Source organism: Sciurus carolinensis, chromosome 1 (genome assembly GCF_902686445.1).
Source record: "Sciurus carolinensis chromosome 1, mSciCar1.2, whole genome shotgun sequence".
Taxonomy (NCBI): Eukaryota; Metazoa; Chordata; class Mammalia; order Rodentia; family Sciuridae; genus Sciurus; species Sciurus carolinensis.
This window is the reverse complement of record NC_062213.1, coordinates 109,256,126-109,262,560: the sequence shown is the minus strand read 5'-3', so window position 1 is coordinate 109,262,560 and position 6,435 is coordinate 109,256,126. Positions and strand designations below refer to the sequence as shown.

At 36.7% G+C, this 6,435-nt stretch overlaps 1 pseudogene; it reads left to right on the top strand.

The window, feature by feature from the left end:
- Window positions 1–2,065: 2,065 nt before the first annotated feature.
- Window positions 2,066–2,492, top strand: LOC124963696 (40S ribosomal protein S18-like; annotated as a pseudogene).
- Window positions 2,493–6,435: the final 3,943 nt, after the last annotated feature.

The window sequence follows — 6,435 nt, the reverse complement described above, 5'->3', positions numbered from 1 at the left end:
TGTCATAGTGCTGGGATTATGGTCAAATCTCCTCCCTCCATCCTTTGTCTCTTAGAGTCTCTCTGTTTCCTCAGAGACTTAAGAAGGTCAGTGCTGAGCTCCAACTTGAGGATGCTTATCCATTTCTGTACCCCTTTGATATTCTCTCTCATTTCCAAGAACCTAGTCAGTCTAAGAAAATGCCTGCGCATGAGTATTCCCTCATCCTGAAAAAGCAGAGAACAGTTAAATGGATTAGGTAGATATTGTATCAAGCTAGCCTTACTGGCAAAATTTTCTCTCCAGCCTATGGACAGATGATATTTGAGCATGAACTTTGGGAAAAAGAGGCTCAGCAGCTCAATTTCTCTTGATTCCCGGTACCCAGCTGCCCCAGCCGAGGCATAAGGAGTTGTCCAGGCGGTGAGCCAGAAGACCTCCTGAGGTTTGGTGCCGTATCCTCATAGTGGTAAAACTGAGAACCTGCCTGACTTTGCCCTCTCAACACTGTTTGCAGGAACACTTCTGAGATGCCAATCAGAGAAGGCTGAGATGGCTGTCAGAGAAGGCCAGAGACCCAGAAACATAGGTCCCTGTCATCTATTGTGATCACCCCACAGAGGCAGAATGAACCACCCCTCCCCACCCAAGTTTTGATCCCAGATGTCAAACTGCTGCTACTCTACAACCACATGCCAAGAGGGTGTGAAAAGGTCTATCGCTCATATAATGAGGTTCTCTGGAAACAGAAAGGTGGGTTCTCTCAAGTAGGGTCAAAATGATTGAAAAGAGATTGAAGAGGCCACTGGATGGGGTTTTCAGGTGATCATGGAGTACAGATGGGGTGAGGGCTTGGACTCGTGTGATTTGAACTTCCCACTAGTACAAAAGCAGGGGTCACAGACTTTCTTATATACTTGATGAGGAGAAAAGTTAAAAAAAGAGTGGAGGCTGGCCATGGTGGCACATGCCCCTAATCCCAGTGATTCTGGAGCTTGAGGCAGGTGAATTGTAAATTCAAGGCCAGTCTCAGCGATTTAGCAAGACACTAAGCAACAGTGAGACTCTGTCTCAAAAAAAAAAAAAAAAAAAAAAAAAAAAAAAAAAAATTTACAAAAAAGGGAGTCAAATTCTTTATTACAACAATATTATCAGTTAAGTCCCTCAGAGAACTGCCTCTCCCCCAGAAACCCCCTCAGTGCAAAGAGCAGTTCCCTAAGACCCCACTCCACTTTCTGTCTTTGGAAGACAGACTGTGGGGGGGTGGGTAGCACTCCCACACAAGGAACAGGGTGTATGTGGGAGTGATAGGACCTAAGGAGTTTGCAGAGAATATTTAAATTGCTAAACGAGATAGCATATTTACTACCGCATTTATCCCTAAGCATTTGCAGTAAAAATCAAAGTGAAGCCATTACGTGATCCCCTAGTGGCATGTACTTGGAAGCTCTCCTTTTTCCACCAAAATTGATTTGGGGTTGTGTATAATTCTTCCTTTCAAACAGCAATTGAGAATCTGAATGGTAGGGATTAAACAGAGGCGCAGATAGAAGCTTAAAGGGAGGGCAGGAAAAAATCTGCTCAACTATGCCCGGGAGATGGCGATGACAGTCCCATCCCGTGCTACTCTCCTGTTGCAGGCTTTATTGGCAGCATGGTGTGGGGGAATGTACCTTGGCTCTGAAGCCAGCTGACTCTAATTTTTAACTCTGGCTCAGTCAATTAACATGTGACCTTAGGAAATTTATTTTCTTATAACCTGTTTTACCATCTATAAATTAGAGGTAACAATACCTGCCACAATAAGATTGTTGTAAAGAATGAATCTGAGGACTCATGTTTCCAGTGTAAAGTAACGTGTGCCACATATATAATAGGTATTCGATAAATACAAGTTCACTTCTACCACCATCATCACCATTAGGATAACTACCAATATCAAAGAATGAGAAGTTTTAACAAATGTCTGTGTTTCTTATCTCTCCATTATTCTGTCCATGGTTCATAAACTTCTCTCCAAAATGACCAATGAAAAGTCATCTGCTCTTCCACAGAGGGCCTGCACACTGCCACTGCTGCCATCGCCATGTCACTAATGATCCCTGAGAAGTTCCAGCACGTTTTGCATATACTCACACAGATTGATGAGTGGTGGAAAACGGCCTTCACCATCACTGTCATTAAGGATGGGGAGCAAAGATGCTCAGGTGATGTTGAGGAAAGCAGAAAGTGACCTCACCAAGAGGGCTGGAGCACTCACCGAGGATGAAGTTGAACGTGTGATCACCATTATGCAGAATTCATGACAGTATGAGATCCAAGGCTGGTTCTTGACCAGACAGAAGGACAGAAAGGATGGATAATACAGCGGGGTTCTGGCCGGTGCTTTAGACAACAAGCTACAGGAGGACATGGAATGACTGAAGAAGATTTGGGGACTTCGCGTCGAAGACTAGTACACCAAGACCACTGGGCACTATGGCTGTATCATGGGTATGTCCAAGAGGAAATGAGTCTGTAGGCTTTTTCTGTTAGTAAAGAGTTTTTATACAGAAAAAAAAAAAAAAGTCATCTTGCTGCACTTTAAAACCTCCTGAGAGCTCACCACTTCCTCAGCATACAGTCTTCCAATCGTAAAACAGAAAGCCCTCCCTTAAACTGAACTACAATCTGGCTTGCAAGGAGACAGAATCTCCCAAACACCTGTTTAATAGAAAAGTATTCTGGAAGATTTTAGCCATAGAAAATAAAATGAAGCCTTTGATCTCCATTCCTGACAATATTTCAGGTCAGATAACTCAAAAAAAAAAAAAACAAAAAAAAAAAAACGCCCAGGTACAAAGAACCCGAGAGAGCTGTGTGAAGTATTTTGAAATACTTTCTTAATGCATAATGCATAGCAGAGGTGGTGTGACAATAAAGAAAATCCTCATAAAACCAAAAAATACCAGCCCAGAGAGGTGAGTGCTGAGAAGCCACTTGCTCTGAGGACATCTGCTCCTCACTGGCAACCTGGAATTTCCTTCTCAAAGGATTTTCCTGGAGGGGAAAAAAAAAGACCTGGGGTCTACAAAGGTGAGAAATGAGAAGCAACGCTGAGACCTCTTCATAATTCTAAGACCTTAAACACCTCAGTGAAAGGGTGAACTGGGGAGTCCCACAAAGGGAGACAGAAGGAAGTTTTGCCTGTCTTGTTTTTAGATTGAAGAAAGAATGAGATCATGTCTGGAATTCATAGATCTGAAACATTTTTTCTTTAATGCAATAATTTTAAAAGGCCTCAAACTGATCATACTCCCAAAGTGGATGGAGAAACACATATTCTCTCTAGAGTAATACACCTTAAACCTAGGCTCACTAGTATAAAGAGGACTGACTAATAAACTTGGAAAGCAACCCAAAGTCAGGGTCTGAAAGGACAGAGGTGGAAGTGCCCAGCAATCACACATAACTAAGAATAGTGACTGTTCCTAGCAGTCAGTTGAAAACTTCACAATTCATAGACAAGGTCTTGCCTCACAGGGAATCATTAGCCCAGAATGAGCACCACTATCTTCTCACTTAACAAATCATATAAGCAAGGTCCAGAAAGTGGATCCAAGAACAAAACTCAAGGATACTTAAAGGGACACAAATAACTGGCACAAAATAAAATACACAATGTATGGAATTCAATAAAAAATAATGAGACATACAGAGAGACAGGGAAATATGATGCTTAGGAGAAAAATCAATAAACCAAAAACCAACCCAAAGTCGACACATATTAGAATTGATAAGTAATAACATTAAAATAATGTAATTGTATTCCATATGTTCAAAAACTTAGAGATATGGAAGTTAAAAGAAATTTCCAATTGAATGTCTAGAGACAAAAACTACATATTAAATGAAAATATACCAGATAGATTAGTGGCAGATTAGAAGTAGAATAAGAAAAACATTAACCCACTTGAAGACATTTTAGTAGAACTACCAAAAATGAAAGGCAGTGAGAGAAAAAATTTAATTTAAATATCTTGGTCATAGTGGTTTCATGGTGTATATATGTCAAAACTTACTGTATTTCAGTTACTTCTCAAGAACTATGTTCTTAGAAAAACTAGTACAACCATATTAATATCAATCAATAAATTTTAATATGTAAAATAAAATTTAAAATAAATATACACTGAAGTTCAATTTACTTCAGTGAGAAATAAAAAAGCAGTGAGAAAAAAAATTTTTTAATTTAAATATCTTGGTCATGGTGGTTTCATGGTGTATATATGTCAAAACTTACTGTATTTCAGTTACTTCTCAAGAACTATGTTCTTAGAAAAACTAGTACAACCATATTAATATCAATCAATAAATTTTAATATGTAAAATAAAATTTAAAATAAATATACACTGAAGTTCAATTTACCATCAAGAATATAATAGTAAATTTTTGTGTATAAAATGGCTTCAAAATACAGAAAGCAAATATTGACAGAACTACCAAAGAATATAAATCATCATGGGAGATTTTAGTGCTCCTCTTTCCATAATTTATGGAACAAATAAATGAGTTCAGTAAACTTACAAAATATTTTAATAATATGATTAACAAACAGCTTAGACATGTGTAGAATACTGTATTTGACAACTACATAATACAGATTCTTTTCAAGTGCACAAGGAAGCGTTATAAAAAATACAAGAAAATATACTTGGCTATTAGGTGTCAACAATTAAAAAATCGAAATCACAAAATGTTTACAGACCTTGATACAATGAAGCTAGTTTGACAAGCCAGTAACAACAGTGAAAAATATTTACCAAATTTAGAAATTAAGCACTACACTTCTAAATAACCTGTAGGTCAAAGAGGAAAATCATATGGAAATTTAGATAATATTCTAGTCCATATGATGGTGAAATACATATATCATAAATTTATGAGATGCAGATAAACAAGTTTAGAAAATAAGAAATGCTGAAAAGTAATGAATTAAATACCTATTCCCAAACAAATTTTCAAGTCTTTTAAAAAAATAATCCAAAGAATGAAAAAGAATAAAAACAGAAATAGAAAATAAAATAGAGTAAGAACATAAAATTGAATAAAGAAAAAAAAAGTCAGTCAAATTTGTTTTTCTGGGAGGGAAATGCTAATAAACTTATAATAAAGAGGCCAGGCTTGGTGGCACATGCTTCATCATCTGAACAACTTGGGAGGCTAAGGCAGGAGGATCGTGACTTCAAAGCCAGCCTCAGCAGATTAATGAGTAACTTGGCAACTCAGAGAGAACTTGTCTCTAAATAAAATACAAAAAATCACTGACTCAGTGGTTAAGCACCTCTGGGTTCAATCCCTTGTACCTCCACCCCACAAAAAAGAGGATAGGAAAAAAAGCCATTAAAAGGGAGATTTTACTGTAAATCTTGCAGACACAAAAAAGAGACGAGTAACCTTATGACAATAAATTTGAAAATTTAGATAAAATGGATAAATTTCTTTCTACCAAAGAAACTCAAAGAGAAATAGACTATGCATGTTGTCTTTTAACTGAATTTGTAGTCGAGAGTCTTCCCACAAAAAGAACACCAGTCACAACAACAATAGCTTCACTGAGAAGTTCACCTAGCTATTTTAGGAAGAAATAATTTCAACCTTACACATACCTTTGCAGAGAATTTAAAAAAGAGGAAATAGTCCCCAACTATGTTTTATAGGTTTACCAAACTTGTTTATTCTATAAATTATGGAAGAGGAGCACTAAAATCTACCATGATGTTTTACTTTCTTCTGTAGGTCTATTTGCTTTCTGTATTTTGATATTTTATACACACAAATTTAGTATGATATTCTTAGTAAATTGAACTTCAGTGAATCTTTATTTTAAAATTTTACATAGTAAAATTTATCAATTGATATTAATGTACACAGAGTTGGGGAAAATTCATTAAACAATATAGCATAATATAACAAAATCCAACAAGGCAAGTATTATCAAGAAAAAAAGTCATAGGCCAATCTTTTCCATGGATGCTAAACTCCTAAACAAGAATTAGTAACCTGAATCCAGCAACTCACAGGAGTCCTCACTTTGCACAATTCAGATATACAGACATTTCAGTTATCACAGTTTAAATAATACCAATCTCCCAAGAGCATGGTTCAAATTTTCCATTAAGTATGAGGAGTTATATATAGTACTAATGTCACTATAGATCTTCAATTCACAAATCACTATGTAATTAACATGTGATTGGTGACTAATCATGTAACTTCTTGCAAAGTCTGTTGGTGATTGGTCACTGTACATCTGTTATTTAAACACAGACAGCAAAGAATACAGTTGTGTTGCCTCTTTGTCTCTTGAGAATAAGTTCATGTGACCTAATATAAAAATGGACAATTGATAAAGGAAATAGGCCAACAAAGATGCAACAGCTGCAAAGAAATGAAATGGGACAATACTGTAAGTG